The sequence below is a fragment of the Felis catus genome, chromosome D2 (assembly GCF_018350175.1).
Source record: "Felis catus isolate Fca126 chromosome D2, F.catus_Fca126_mat1.0, whole genome shotgun sequence".
In the NCBI taxonomy this organism is placed as follows: domain Eukaryota; kingdom Metazoa; phylum Chordata; class Mammalia; order Carnivora; family Felidae; genus Felis; species Felis catus.
Genome location: NC_058378.1, coordinates 41,123,279 through 41,139,508, shown reverse-complemented (window position 1 = coordinate 41,139,508; position 16,230 = coordinate 41,123,279). Strand labels below are relative to the sequence as shown.

Below are 16,230 nucleotides of genomic sequence, written 5' to 3'. Positions count from 1 at the left end.
GCCAATTAAAAGTGTTTCACCTCAAGAAGAGAGAAAATAAGAACCTAAGAATGTTAAGCCAATTTTTTGTTCATTTCCCTATCTCTACTGATCACCTTAGTAACATGAAAGTTCATATATGGTTTATAGGTCCATCATAGGCACACCAAGGAATTCTTAACACCTGGGATCTAAAAAAATCCACATTCTGAATTTGTTTTTATTTGTTAATTTATATTATTCATTGAGAAGTAAAATTAAATCTATGAAAATAAACTGGGAGCAAGTGGGTGGCTTAGCTAAGCATACGACTCTTGATATTGGGTCAGGTCATGATCTCAGGGTTCCTGAGATCGAGCCCCACATTAGACTCTGCACTAACAGCATGGAGCCTGCTTGGGATTCTCTCTCTCCCTCTTTCTCTGCTCCTCTTGCCCTCACATGAACATATACGGACACGCGCGTGCTCTCTCTCTCAAAATATATTAATAGACATTAAAAAAAGAAACTGAATTACAGTAAGCACCTACCAAAAGGTCTCTGAGTCTACTTGTTGGATGAGAGTCTAGGCTGGGTTCTGATCTACTGGAAATAAGATCAGGAAAAATCTTTATGATGATCTGAAGATAAGGACAAACCAGGGCTTGACAGAATGGTTACTCTTTCCCTCCTATGTCCTCATCAATGGGATTGCCCATGTTACAAAGGAGTCCACCATGTGAAGAAACAACAGGTTCATGAGGCCAGAAGTCCAGTGTTCCAAAGTCTTGGAGTTTCCTGGAAGAGGGACTTGAATGTCCAGAAAGTCTGTAATAGGTATAGATAGATAATACGTATAATATGATTGCATGAGCCCATAAATGTTTATCCAAATATGGGTCACCCCTCTGATTTCTGATTAAGTATTCCTTTCAGTACCCATACAGTTGAAAGGGTTTAATTATGACCACAACCTGCTATCTGCTTATCACATGCCCACATGTCCACTCTGCACTCCACTTGCGATATATAATAAACATGTGAGCACACACCATGTAGGTTTGTTGGGTTCAGGTTAAAATTCTGAGGCACCGGGGGAAGTGGACCTCAGCGTATCACAGCCTAACTTCCTTGTCAGTGGCCAGGACTAGAAACATAATGCCAGGATGTTCAGTGGCCAGGACTGGAAATATAATGCCAGGATGCTCACGGTCGCCTCACTTCCCATGGGAAAGAGCTTTTCAAGATGATTCCAGCACTAGTTATGACTGAAGGAGAGGTTAACCATCACTCAGATAAGGACAGCAAAGATGCTTCTTCTCTGGCTCCCACTGCGTGCCTCTTTATTGATGAGGATTTAAAGGAGGTTTGTGGGGACAGGAGGGAGAGAGGAGTGAGATACTATCTGTCTTTAATAAGTGTGTGAGTTACATCTCTTTGGGGTCCTGTATGCTTCTGCTAAAGAAATTATCTTGTTTTGAAGCAATGAATTCTTGAGTCAGTTATTCACTAAGGTGATTCCTAACAATTTCATGCCCACATAGATATTTAGACACGATGTGACGAAATTGCGGCTGCTATCCAGTGACAGGGAACTAAAGATATGCAGAGGAACTGATGTATCTGAGAGGAAACTCACCTTTTCAAATACTTAAAAAATAAAGACATGCCGCCAGTTACAGATTGGGTGAAAATACAGAGTGAAAAGTATATGAAACTCTTTGGGTTGGGAGACAAATCTGCACTTGACCTGATTTTATTCTTTATTAAAATAAAACCAATTATAAGATGGAAAGATGTGATAACGCAGCCTTTGAGCATCTGCTGAAATGATTCTGAAAGATCCTTGAGCCAACACTAACATTTAGCAGCTAGACAGCCACCATGCCTGCCCCACAGGTTTCTGCTTCTGTATTAACTGATGAAAAAGACACATTCCAGTAATATCTTCGTCAGTGCAGGCAAGTGAAGGAACAAGTATATCATGGCTATGGGTAAGAATACATGTTTATTCCCACATTATAGCTTTCCAGTCCAAAAGGCTGGAGAATGCAAGTGGTAAAATAATGCCTTTTATTTCAAAAAACTGATTTCAATCTAGAATTCTCTTTTTCTGTTAAAACACTTAATTCCAGCTGCAGAGATGAACTGGACATGGCTGAACTGTCTGCAGGACGAGGTTTTAGGAGGCTGAAGCAGAAAGACAGGAAAGAGAAAAGGTAAATTAGAGGTTAAGAAAGGTAAAGCTAATTACCTCCTTCCCAAACAAGCTATTTCTTAAAACAGCAAGTGGACGGACGTTTTAATGTCTTATATCACTTGTATAACTTCCTAGCACAAGGCTGGGCACAGAATAAATACTTATTTAGAGGTGTTTTTTTTTCTTTTCATTACTCTCTCTCTCTCTCTCTCCCTCAAAAAAAAAGTGGGGAGGTCTGATGGGAGAGAGCTGAAAGACCCTAAGCCAGAGGTGGTCTTGGGCCTGGATCTCCCTGGGCTGGGCTCTTATTTTCATTTTTAACAAACTCTGTTTCCAACGTCTTAAATAGTTATTTACTGATCTCTCCCAAAGGGTCACAGGTAATAGGCTCAAGACGCTGCTGCCTTTTACTTGTACTGTGTAAAGCACTCAAAGATGCCCTGTCAATTAATTAGCAGCTTAATTGGAATGAAATTATGTAATTAAGCATCTCATTTCAAATTAGCTATAAATGTTTACCAGCTCACAGGAATGAGACTTTCAAGGGGCCTTCATCCAGACCTTGTTGGTTTTGACAGTAAGTCAATGTCTCCCTTTCCTTTCTCTAGTTAGAAACGCAGGGTTTTAATGAAGCCCGAAGATAAGTTCCATAAACAAGTCAGATATCAGTTTATTTACATTTGGTTGGAGCTGGTGACCTCCCAAAGAACACATTCTTCCTATGGGCAAGTCAATTGATTAGGTCCCCAAGGAATGAATTTGACTCCAGAAGAGAATGACAAAATATATTTTCATAAATTCAATGTTTACAAAACACTGCAAGGATTATGTTCAGTTTTCTATATGTTAAAAATCCATTCCTTTTATATATACACAGGAACTTTAAATTGTTCTGTGATTAAGGCCACTGGCTTCTCTTAGCATCCTTTCAAATGTTTTAAAGCATTTCCCTATTATGATGGCTATTGCTAATTTTCCCCAGCAACCAGTCTCTGCACCTCCCTTTTATTTTTTTTTTAATTTTTTTTCAACGTTTTTATTTATTTTTGGGACAGAGAGAGACAGAGCATGAACGGGGCAGGGGCAGAGAGAGAGGGAGACACAGAATCGGCAACAGGCTCCAGGCTCCGAGCCATCAGCCCAGAGCCTGACTCGGGGCTCGAACTCAAGGACCGCGAGATCGTGACCTGGCTGAAGTCAGATGCTTAACCCACTGCGCCACCCAGGCGCCCCTCTGCACCTCCCTTTTAAATGGAAACCTCTCCTCCATGACAGTCTCAGCCTGGCCATTTGGCCAAGTCCTTGCCAATGGAATTGTAAGAAGCTGGAAGGATGTGGGCAATTTTCCCATCATTTTCTTAAGAGCCAATTGCTTGTCCTCAACTTCTTATCTTTGCCCCTTGCAGAAAGCAGATGTTGTTCCGGTCAGCCAGGTCTGACTGGTAATGAGGAAAACTCCTTGGGGAATAACAGAACCATTAGATAGAAGAAACCTTTGCCCTTATATAACCTTGTAGAGCATATAACTATCTTCCAGGCCTGCCCTCCTCTCTTTAGACCAGAGTTGCTGGACTTTGGAACTACTGTCTTTGAGCTGAATAATAATTTGTTATGAGACAGTATTCCAGGCACTACAGAAAGTTTAGTTGAATTCCTGCATACCAGTGACTCCCCTTTTCCCTAGTTGTGGCAACCAAAAATTTCCCCAGATGTTGTCAAATACTTGGGTCAAGTTTGCCCCTCGATGAAAACCACTGCTCTAAACAGTTAGAAGAATGAATACCCTTTTGTCTTGTTTGATCCCCTGTAATCTTGGGTATATTTGTTATAGTAGCTCAAACGAGCAGCTCTCAAAGTGTGGTCTGCAAGAACCTTTTAGAGATTCTATGAGGTTTGCATTGATACTGTAAAAGCAATGTCTGATAAAACTGGTCGCTGCAAATCAAGGCAGTAAAATTCATTTGTATTAATATTAATAATATTCTTCACTGCTATGTCCTTTCACTGGGGGACATTTCCATTTAGGAATGTCCTTGATGTAGTAGTAAAAATCGTTAATTTTATCAAATATCAACTCTTGAGCACGCATCTTTAAAATATTCTATGTAATGAAATGAGAAGTACACACACACACACACACACACACACACGCATACGCAACTCTTCTGATGTATACCGAAGTGTCAATTATTGCCTTAAAAATACTTGTGCAGGGACGGAGTGGCCAGTGCCTGTAGAGCAACATGCCTAAGTTTTACTATAATACATACCTTACTCATGACTCTCCGTCTGTAAGACACAGTAAAGTGGTAGGAAACACAAAGAATGTAAAAGACTACTATCAGAAACGGATAGAAGAGCAGGCTCAGAGCTTGATTGACAAAACAAGCATGGCATTTCAACATGAAAAGATGCCTCCTACTCTATTCTCTGCTTCTCCTCCTGGAGGGGCCATGATCCCACCTCCCACATCTTGCGGGTCCTCCTTGCCCTGGTATGATGCTAGCACCCATTATGGGGGCCCTCCCATGATGCCAACAATGGGCCCTCCTCCTCCTGGGCTGATGCCAGTGGGACCTGCTTCTGGAATGAGGCCTCTTGTGGGAGGCCATGTGCCAATGATGCCTCGGCACCCCCATGATGAGACCTCCCGTCCATCCCATGATGGTGCCCACTCAGCCAGGAATGACTTGACCAGACAGATAAGAAGAGAGGGGGCCCTCTTTATATTCATTTTACATTACTTGTTCTTTACCAGGAGATCATGGTGCTGTGACTCTGGATGTTTTCTAACAGCATGACAAGGAAAATTTGTTCCCCTTCCTATCAAACAGAGAATAGGTTTTGTAGGGAAGTAGTGGGACAAAAACAAAAACAAAACAAAACAAAACAAGCAATTTTCATTTGTTGTGTGAAATGTGAAGATAAAATTGTCAACTGTTTTAGTTTTAAAAAAAAGTTCTTGTGCAGTTCTTTTGAGTTACAAACTGAACTAGCTACTTTTTCGTGGGACACTATTTTTACTTGACAGAGTGGCTGATGGAAAGAAAAAGGTTTTCAAACTACGATATTTGGTAGATACCTTGTCAAAAAAGAATGAGGTATATTTGTCATTTCAGGGAAAACAGCTGAGAGTATGTTGATTATCAACCGATACTACTGATCAAGTTAAAGCAACCAAGTGAGAATTGGGATTTTGGAAAACTAGTATTTGATAACATAAGACATTTCCAATGTAAATGGTGGTTAGATCGATAAAATAATTTTACTGATATTGTATAATCATGAGCCACCATTTATTTAGAAGATCTGCTTAACTCAATGAAACAATATTTTCCAAATGACCAATGCATGAGGCTATGAAATGATGTACCGGTAGAAGGCTCTTTCAAGGTAGAATGTCACACAGTACAAAATGTCCTATAATTTCAGATTCCACATTGTCAGTAATCTTTAAGAACTATTAACTGTTGAGTTAGGGTATAAGAATTTAAGAAATCTAAAATTATCTGATTTTGCTACAAACACAATCCTTCTTTTTCCAGCCACATATTTGTATGAAGTTAGTTTTCCTCACATACTCCCACCACACCAACGTAAGGGATTGATTATAGGTGCAGATATATGAATCTAGCTATCTTCTGCTAAGGCAGACATTAAAGAGATTGGCAAAAACATAAAGTAATGTCCTGGCAGGTTAGCAAGATGGTGGAATAGGAAGCCCTAGACTCTCCTTCCTCCCACAGAGATACTGATTCAGAAATAAACACAGATCAATATCCTTTGTGAGAAATCCAGAAAACAGTTAAGAAGCTCCTGCACCCCAGGTGGCATAAAATCAGCCACAATGAAGCCGACAGGAAAATGTGTGGTGCCCTCTCACCCCCATCCCTCCCACTGGTGTAGTATCATGGTTGGGAACTCCCAGTCCCTGGACTCTCCCTGGAGAGGGAAAGAGAGGAGTGGATTGTATCTTCAACATTCTGGGTTTTCATGGGGTGGGAGCAGGAGAGCTTACCTAAGGGACTGGCTTCTGTCTCGGTCGTCTCCTGTCACTGCTGGGACCCAGTGTGTTCTTAATGGGGGCCACTGAGAAGGTAAAAGAGCTGGGCGGTGTGCTACTGATTCAGAGCAGCCTCAGTATAGCAGAAAAACACCACAGAAAAACAAGAGATCATGAGCTCTAAACCAGCAAACCCATCTAATTAAAAATCTACATGCACAAGTCCAGAGAAGATACACATCCACAGGAAAGTCTTGAGAAGCCTTCCTAGAAATTGAACCGACCATGACTGAATCATGAAGAAACAGAACTGAACAGACCTATAACTAGTAAGGAGGCTAAATGACTTATCAAAAACTTCCTCAGAAAGACAAGTTCAAGATCAGATGGCTTCATTGGTGAATTCCGCTAAATATTTAAAGAAGAATTAACACCAATCATTCTCAAACTTTTCCAGAAATCTGAAGAGGAGGAAATAGTTCCAAACACATTTAATGAGAATGGCATTATCCTGATACCAAAGCCAGAAAAAGATACTACCCCAAAAGAAGACAACTGGCCAATATCTCTGATGAATATAGATGCAAAAGAACTCAACAAAATTCTAGCAAACTGAAATCAACAGATATCAACAGGATCAGACACCATGACCAATGGGATTTATCCCCATAATGCACGGATGACTGAACACACAAAAATCAATTGATGTGAAACACTCCATTACCGGAATGAAGGATAAAAATCACATGATCATCTCAATAGATACACAAAAAGCAACTGACAAAATTCAACACCCTGTTATGACAAAAACACTCAAACTAGGAACAGAAAGAAAGTACTTCAATACAATAAAGGCCATATACGACAAGCCCACAGCTAACACTGTACTGACAGCCTTTCCTCTGAGGTCAAGAACAAGGCATGGATGCCCAACTCCCACTACTTCTATTCAGCATAGTACTGCAAGCTCTGGTCCGAGCAATTAGGCAAGAAAAAGAAATAAAAAGCACCCAAATCAGAAAGGAAGAAGTACTGTTCACATATGACACAATCTTATATGCAGAAAACACTAAAGTTTCCTCACAAAAACTGTTGCAACCAATAAATGAATTCAGCAAAGATGCAAGATATATAAGCAACACACAAGAGTAAACTATATTTCCATACACTGACAATGACCAATCCAAAAGGGAAATTAGGAAAACAAACCCATTTATAATAGCATCAAAAGGAATAAAATACTTAGCAATAAACATAACTAAGAAGGCAAAAGACTCGTACAATGAAAACTACACACTGCTGAAAGAAAGAAGACATAAATGGAAAGACACCCTGTGTTCATGAAACTGAAAGCTTAATATTGTTAAAATGCCCATACTATCAAAGTAATCTACAGATTCAAAGTAACCCCTAAAAAAATCTCAATGGCAATTTTTTACAAAATTAGAAAAAATTCATGTGGAACCACAAAGGAGTCTGAATAAATAAAACAATCTTTTAGAAGAAAAATAAAACTGAAGGCCTCATACTCTGATTTCAAGCTACAATAATGGAAACTATATGATACTGGCATAAAGACAGATGTACAGATCAATGGAACAGAAGAGAGAGCCCAGAAATAAACCCATGCAGTCACAGTCAGCTCATCTTCAACATGAGTGCCAAGAATACACACGGAGCAAAGGACAGCTTCTTCAATAAATGGTTTTGGGAAAAGTGGATGCCCACATGCAAAAGAATGAAAGTGGGAGCCTAATTCACAGTACTCACAAATATTAACCCAAAATGGATCGAATAATACCTAAATGTAATACCAGAAACTGTAAACTTGTAGGAAAAAAAGCATAGGGAAAAAGATTCATGACCCTGGTTTTGGCAATGATTTCTTAATGACACCAAAAGAATAGGCAATAAAAGCAAAAATAGACAAGTCAGATTACATCAAACTACAAAGCTTCTGCATGGCAAAGGGAAAAAATTAACAAAATGAAAAGGCAGCTTATCAAATGGGAGAAAATATTTCAAATCATATATATAAGAGATTAACATCCAAAATATATAGGAATTCCTACAACTCACTATGAAAAATAATAATAACTCAAGGTTTTAAAAAAGTACCAATGGCTTAGACAGACATTTCTCCCAAGAAGAGTTATAAATGGCTAGCGGATAAATGAAAAGATGCTCAATATCACTATTCATCAGGCAAACGCAATTTAAAACCACAATAAGATCTCACTTCACACATATTAGGGTAGCCATCATCTAAAATAATTGTTGGCGGGAATGTAAAATGGTGCAGGCACTATGGAAAACAGTATGGAGGTTTCTCAAAAAATATATATAAAAATACAACTACCACATGATTCAGCAATCCCGCCTCTTGTATATATCCAAAAGAACTGAAACGGGATTTTAAAAAGATATTTGCATTCCCATGTTTATGAGAGCATTATTCACGATAGCTAAGCAGTCAAAATAAACTAAATGTCTACTGGCACATGAATGAATGAAGAAAACAATCTTCACATATGATGGGATATCGTTCAGCAATTAAAAAGGAAATCCTGTCATATGCTACAACATGATTAATTTTTGATAACATTTTGCTAAGTGAAATAAGCCAGCCACAGGACAGACACTACTTAATTCTACTTATAGGAGGTATCTAAAGTAATCAAACGCATTGAGCTAGAAAGAATGGTGGTTGCCACAGGACAGGGGGTAGGAAATGGGAGAGTTTCTGCTATTCAAAGGGTATAAAATGTCATTTATGCCACACAAAAAATTCTACAGATCTGCTGTACAACATTTTACTCATAGTTAACAATACTGCACTATACACTCAAAAATATGTTTAGGGGTAGATTTCATGTGTTTTTTACTACAAAACATAAATATACAAAGCAATGCTACTTTTCTCACTCTTTTTGTTTCAGAAAATAATTTATTTTCCATTAAAAATTGTTATTTACAGGGCATCTGGGTGGCTCATTTGGTTAAGCATCCAACCTTGGCTCAATTCATGAATTTGCGGTTTGGGAGTTTGAGCCTCACGTTGGGTTCTGTGCTGACAGCTCAGAGCCTGGAACCTGCTTCTGCTTCTGTGTCTCCTCTCTCTCTGCCCCTCCCCCACTCATGCTCTGTCTGTCTCTCTCAAAAATAAGCATTAAAAAAATTGTCATTTATCTTAGCATGCAATAGTTTATTTTTATTTTTGATAAGGATCAATAAAATATTTTTAAGTCTCCTTGTTTTAATTTTTAATATGGTAAATATTGATAGGTATGGCTCACTGAAGAAAAGGCTCTTGAGGAGACTTCAATAATTTTTATGAATGTAAAATGTTCCTGAGATCAGAAAATTTGAGATCCATTAGCTTAGAGTATACTCTTGATAATACACACACTCCAAATATTTTTTTTCAAATCTTATCAGTTACACTTACTCATCATATAGACTTTTTTAAACTTGGGTGCTAATGGATTTATTTAACACTCAGTTTCTTTATGAAGAATGTTTTTTATTTTTTTAATAATTAAAATACTGCATATAATGTGTCACTGGTAACCTTTTCTTATGTTTATGATTAATTTCCCCAGATAATTACAAACCCTTTGTAGAAAGAATCAATAGATTATTCTCCTTAACGTCTCCTTAGATTAAAATAAGTCCATGAGGCCTTGATCATTTATGAGAAAGCAAAAGAAAGTAAATACTAATATGTAAAACAATAAAAGACAAAATTGAAAAATACTAGTAATATAAACACAGCAAACAGTATATGACTGTTGCTATATTCCAGGCACTGAGCTATTTAATCCTCTCAAGAGCCCTGTGAGGTGGGTAATATCATCATCGTGCAGATACAGAAAAGTGAAGCTGTGTGGTTAGTAACTTGTCCAAACTAGCAAGTGGCAGAGCCGGGATTTAGTGTTCTCAAGCCAGGACTAGAACCAAGGCCTCTGTGACTTCAGAGCTGCATTGTGTGTGTGTGTGTGTGTGTGTGTGTGTGTGTGTGTGTGTCTTGTTTAAAGGGATGGAGTCTTTGTGTTGTCAAATACATGCAACTTCTGAGCTGCTATGTCATCTGAGCTAAGAAGAGCAAATCCAGGTCAGCAGCAATGCCACCAGCTGTGAAGCAGGTCAAGAGAAACAGGAATCATTGAGCCTGGGAAATTACCAGGGGGATCAGGGAATGCCATGTTGCTGCTCTCAGCTGGAGACAAAAATAAATAAACTTGTCCTGTGCAGTGCAAAAGGTGCAGGCGCCTCGATAGCACTCACTGGCACTCCCCGCCCCCCCACCCAACTCCAACCAAATACCACCAGAGCGGGAGACCCACCAGGGACAGGCTGACCAGAAGATCAGAGCTCAGGCAGCTCAATCCAAGTTTCTTCTTCTCTTGCACATGCTTTGTGTGATGGATAGCCTGTGAGCCTGGGCATGGGTTGAAATAAATAGGAGCATCAATCATACATTTTTGTCCCTCTCCTCTCTGCTGAGGCAAACAGAGCCATAGAACAGCTGGTGAGGTCCCTGGGATTCTGAGAATTGATATGCCAACCACTTCTGCCCGATCTCAATGTAACAGAATAAATACTTGGGTCGGGATACATATTCTCTCTTCAAATCGAGTTGAGAAAGGGGGGTGGTCCACCAAACATTTATGAAAGCTAAAATTTTTTTAAAGACAGCATTTGGTATAATACTGTATCTCCCAAAGTATGTTCTGCAGAGAGACGTATAAATGGGTTCTGAGGCCAAACGGATCTGGAAAGTGCTATGAGGTACAGTCAAACTTGGAGAATCACATGAATGTATTAAAAGTTTTGAGAGCTAGCACAGGGAAGACAGTTGTTTATGTTGGCTTCATCTACAGTTTCCCAAGTTGGATGAAGAAATAATATCTCATGGACCCATTCTGGTCCAGTGGGATGGAAGAATATGGCAGTCTCTGGGCTAAAAATAAGACCTAACCTGGGCAAATCCTTGATTTCTCTAGAACTCAGATTTCTCACTGGGAAAGTGGGCATAATGGCAATTATATCAGAGAGTTGTTGTAAGAATTAAATATATATACATAAACATACACATACACAGAGCATTTATATTAAGTGTGCAATAAATGGTACTCCTCCACCCAAACACGTGCTTAAGTTTGTGGAGCAGTCTTTTCCTTTCATGACAGTTACAGAAGTAATCATCCAAGTAACCGAGCAACTGCCTTTATTGAGTACCTATCATTGTAGTGGGGAGCATAGTATCTGTTTTTGGAGTAGTCACAGTCCAATTAAGGAGAAAGACATGTGAATAGTGAGCCACGTGATGAGTGCTCTCCTAGATCTGCACAAAGTATTACAGAAAACTTTACTCCTCCCAGGGCAAGTCATGGAAGCCATCAGAACCGAGTTTGAAGGATACATGGTCATTTCCCAGGCAGAACAGTAACATTAAGCATTTAAGTGAAGGGAAATGGCTCAGCAATACCCAGTGATGTGATGCATTCAGCCTTTCATAGAATGTGGTGTCATGTGGACAGTAACAGAGGGACGGGATGGCTCAACTGATAGTGCTGGTCGAGGCAATGTCGTAAAAGACACTGCCTGCTGGAGGAGTTTAGGGCACTCTTGAGCCATTAAAGATGTTTTAATAGAAATGACAAGATCAGATTTGTATTTTAGAATGATGATTCTGATACCAATAGGGAGGCTGATCTCAGGAAGTGAAACCAGAAGCAAGAGAATAAGCTAGAAGCCTACCATCTCCATCTTCACTTCCATGTCCTCAAGTTCACGAGGCCATGGACCAGGGTGGTGCTCAGAAGGACAGCATAGCAGGCAGTGAGAGACAGCAAGGTAACATAAAGGTATTTCTTCGTGTTCTCATGTTGGGAAAGAGAAAGGTAGGGAGATAGGAAGGTAAAAAGTACTGGCTGGCATTCTAACTTGGAGAACTGAATGCATAGTAGGACACCTGACCAGGATTGGGAGAGAAGGAAGGAAGGAAGGAAGGAAGGAAGGAAGGAAGGAAGGAAGGAAGAGAAAGAAAGAGAGAAAGAAAGAAAGAAAGAAAGAAAGAAAGAAAGAAAGAAAGAAAGAAAGAAAGAAAGAAAGAAAGGGGGAGCAGGGGGAACAGGGTTTAGGGAAAGGTAATAGGGAGAGATTGTCCCATTGAGAGTTTGTAAATTGAAATTAACAAACCATTGGGCTTAAGGTGTCTTCAGGCATTATAAAATTAGAAGTAAAGGCCTGGAGTTCAGAATCCCACTTGGACTGAAGATAGAAGCATTAACAGTGATCACTTGAGGTAGCCCCTGACCCAGAATGAGGGTGCAGGGTGTTCCAAAGCATACCAGAGTGAGCCGGAGGTTGGGAAATGCAAGGCAAAGAAAAGAATAAAGCAGAGTTCCTACTTTCAGAAGGAATATAATTCAGCTGGGGAGACATAATTGATGTATTATAAAGAAATGAAAGAAAAATTAAGTGCTAAGCTCTGTACTACTTAATGCAGCTGTGAAAGTATACAGAGTAAGAATTAAATCTTCAAATGGAAATAAATGAGACCTCTGGGGCACTCGGGAGGCTCAGTCAGTTAAGCATCCAACTCTTGATCTCCGCTCAGGTCATGATCTCATGGTTCTTGAGATGGAGCCCTGCATCAGGCCTGCGCTCACAGCATGGAACCTGCTTGGGATCTCTCTCTCCCTCTCTCTCTCTGCCCTTCCTCCACTGGTGTTCTCTCTCTCTCTCTCTCTCTCTCTCTCTCTCTCTCTCTCTCTCTCAAAATAAATAAATATTAAAAAAAAAGAAACACAGAAATGAGACCTCAAAGGGTAGCTGAGATTTTTAAACTGAAGGAAAAGAGAAGAATGGGATTTCATTGTCAAGGGCAAAAGGCCAGCCAGGTATTCATATGAGCATTATTAAAGGAGGCCATAATGAGGAAAAATTGGGGTAATTATGGGAAAAATTAAGGTCACAGAAAACAAAGCATGTGCATCACGAGGAAACAGGGTAAAGTGAAATGGCTGGGAAGATACAAGGATGAAGGGAGAAGAGTGAACTTATTCAAGATTGAAAAGAGCATCTGGAATTGATGTGGTTGCAATAATGTGACTGCACATTATCACAACACTTAATATATAGAAGGAACTCAAGAAACCTTATGTTCTTTGTATGGTTCTATAAGTAGTTCTTGCATCCAGGCATCATATACCACCACATATGGTAATTCTGAATGACTTGGAAAGGGCAAGATGGGTGCCACATATGTAAGGAAGTTGCTGCCATATTCTAGTCTATTCTGTCAGTCTGTATACCTAAGTGTTCATCTTCGTGTGCCTATCTGCCTTTATCTCTGGGACTCTGTATGCTCTTCGTGTGTGTGTATGTGTCTCCAGGCCTCTCAGCATCTATATGCATGAGCCTTCACCTGGCATTCGTGTGACTCTGCAATTGTCGGTCCTGGCTGCGTCATTGTATCATTTGGTCAATGTCTTCCTATCTGTGTGGGCGTGACTTTGCTATGTGACTGTGTTCACGTGCTAGAATAGGTGTCTGCATATATGGTTACTGTCTTTTTGTGCCCAATTATATGAGTCTGTACCATCTGTGTGAGTGTGTACATGCGTTTGTGTATATGTGTGTTTGTGTACGTGTGCATATTTTCTAAAGCGTTGCCACAGCATGCCAGTGGGTGCCTTCCGCAGCTAATGTAAAACTGTCAAGCAGTATTGAGTGACAAATGGGAAAAGCCCTCACTGTATCTGGCTACCCTGGCCTTTTTACTTTTAATAGAAAATTGATCTTATCATCCGTAGTCTATTTCACTTCATATCAATGTGCACATGCAAATATTTCCATGCCACTAACATAAAGCTTGTATCAACCTGAAGTGATGTTTTGTGTAAACTGAATCTGAAATTATTTTCTTTGCTTTGTAATGGTGGCGAGAACCAAGCAAAGCATTTCTTGAGCCATAAAATACAATTTAACTCAAAAGTCACCCCAGCTTATGGATTTTCCTGCACAGAGACTTTCATATTAAGGGCCTGTGGTGAAGACCCCCTGTCGATTTTTGTAAATTCTAGAAACACTAGAGAGAGATGTAATTTCAAAGTCTTTTACCCAACTATTAGTAACATAACTATGATGAATGGGGCTGTTGGGGCTGATGTAAAAGGAAGAAAAGAAGGGAGGGCCGGTGCTAGAGCAGTTCACCATATCATATTATGAGCCAGGCAACAAGGGCCAGAAGACCTTGTATTTGAATCTTACAGGGAGCTACAATTAAGAGGCTCTTACACCTTGAATAGTGGCATGAACCCAGGCATGGAGAGGAATGCATGCAGCCCGATGGGTTCTGTGGCTGATAAGATTGAAGGCAATCCTAATTTTCAGATATAGTCAAGCTGAATCATACTGAATGTTTGCAGCAGCCCCAGTATCACCATGTGATCCTGGAGTCTTGGGGATAAGATTCAAATTCTGATTTCTTTGTTACATCCTCCAGTGGTTGAAACTACTTCCTAAAGCACATGTGTTATGAGAGCTTCCTAAAACTATCTTCTGTTTGGAGTTCACCGTCCATATTAAAAGCAAACCAAACACAGATAGAAACCCAACCTTCCCTGGGTATAAACTTTAAAGTCATAGCAACTCTAAAATCCGTCAGAAATTTTCCACATACTTAAAGTCTTTTTTGGTCAAAATGGTTAACCACATGAGCAGACTTGGATTTTAAGCTCTATGCTATGGTGTTTCCCAACTTTACACTAACATGCTGCCCATTAATAAAAAAAAGAGCAGTCAGCAAAGAATCTTGGAAGTCCATTCATTAACTCTAATTCAGATGGAGTGCAGCAGAGAACAATATACTTGGATTTCACTTCCTCACACAGCAACCCCATGCCAGGTGCCCACAGCACACTCGGTACTTCCATTCCTGCCCATGAGATGGAGAAGTTCAACCCCAAACACCGGCAAGATGTGTCACCCAGCGTGTCTTTCCATTTCAGAGACATGAATCTTGACAGTTTAGCTGTGCACACTGGTGAGTGCTGAAAGTCTCATTCCTCATCATCCCTTGCAACCAGATATGGCCACCAAGTTCTTATAAGATACAGGGGGAAGTTTTGTAGTGATACTTCTTGGGGGTCTCCTAAAAGGAAAGAGTGTCCTTTTTCTTCCTCCTTCTCCCTTCCTGCCATATGCAATACAGCGCTGTAGCTGGAACGTCAACAGCTATTTTGAATCATGAAGCCATTTTGTTATTGCAAGCAATGAGGGCTGAGGAACCATGGAGCGTTTGCAAGCCCGTTCTAAACTGTCTACCTATGAACTGCTCTTCCATGGAAAGAGTCAATATATCTACGTTTCATAAGCCACAATATTCTGAATGTTATTACTTGCAGCTGAACTCTGTCTGTACTGACAAAGCAAACACCTTGCTCCTAGTCTCTCAATAGTTGCAAGAGAACTGCTTCCCCTTCCATAAAGTCTGATACATGACACAAATGCCTTTCTAGATAGCAACTATCAGAAAACAACCAAGCCAACAGTCATGTGCCAGATTTTCTTTGGTGCTGGCAGGGTACTTTGTGTCGTGGAAGATGTGGCATGATGGTGGGAAATAAGATAAGGCTATGGGGCCAAAAGAAGAAAAGAGTTGCATCTTTCAAAATATCAGAGGGCCAAGCAATTAGAGGGAGAAAGAATGGCTGATTATTTGATATTTCTCTAGTTTTTGCATTACTTTCCTTTACCCAAATAATGAAACTCTTATTTTTTAATGCTTGATGCCAAATATATTGAGTGAATTATGCCAGGTACTAGGTCAGAATGAAAAAAGTGGGAGGGAAATAACACTGAATAAAATAGGAAACAATGACAATGATAAAACCAGAGATATCTATGATCAAAGTTACTACCAATGTCTTCCATTCTTTCACTTAAAGATAAATATCTCAGACTGTGTAAAAAAAACTGAATGATATGCATGAAATCAAATTAAAATAGAAATATTAAAATATTAAAATTCAAGAGATGAATTTATGGATGACATTAG

General features: G+C 39.7%; 1 protein-coding gene and 1 pseudogene across 10 annotated transcripts in view; one reads left to right on the top strand and one right to left on the bottom strand.

Moving 5' to 3' along the window:
* The window catches only part of NRG3 (neuregulin 3), a 1,060,361-nt gene that overhangs the window by 748,730 nt on the left and 295,401 nt on the right, over positions 1 to 16,230 (bottom strand). The gene's annotated exons all lie outside the window — the stretch shown is intronic.
* Positions 4,312 to 4,864, top strand: LOC101082265 (annotated as a pseudogene).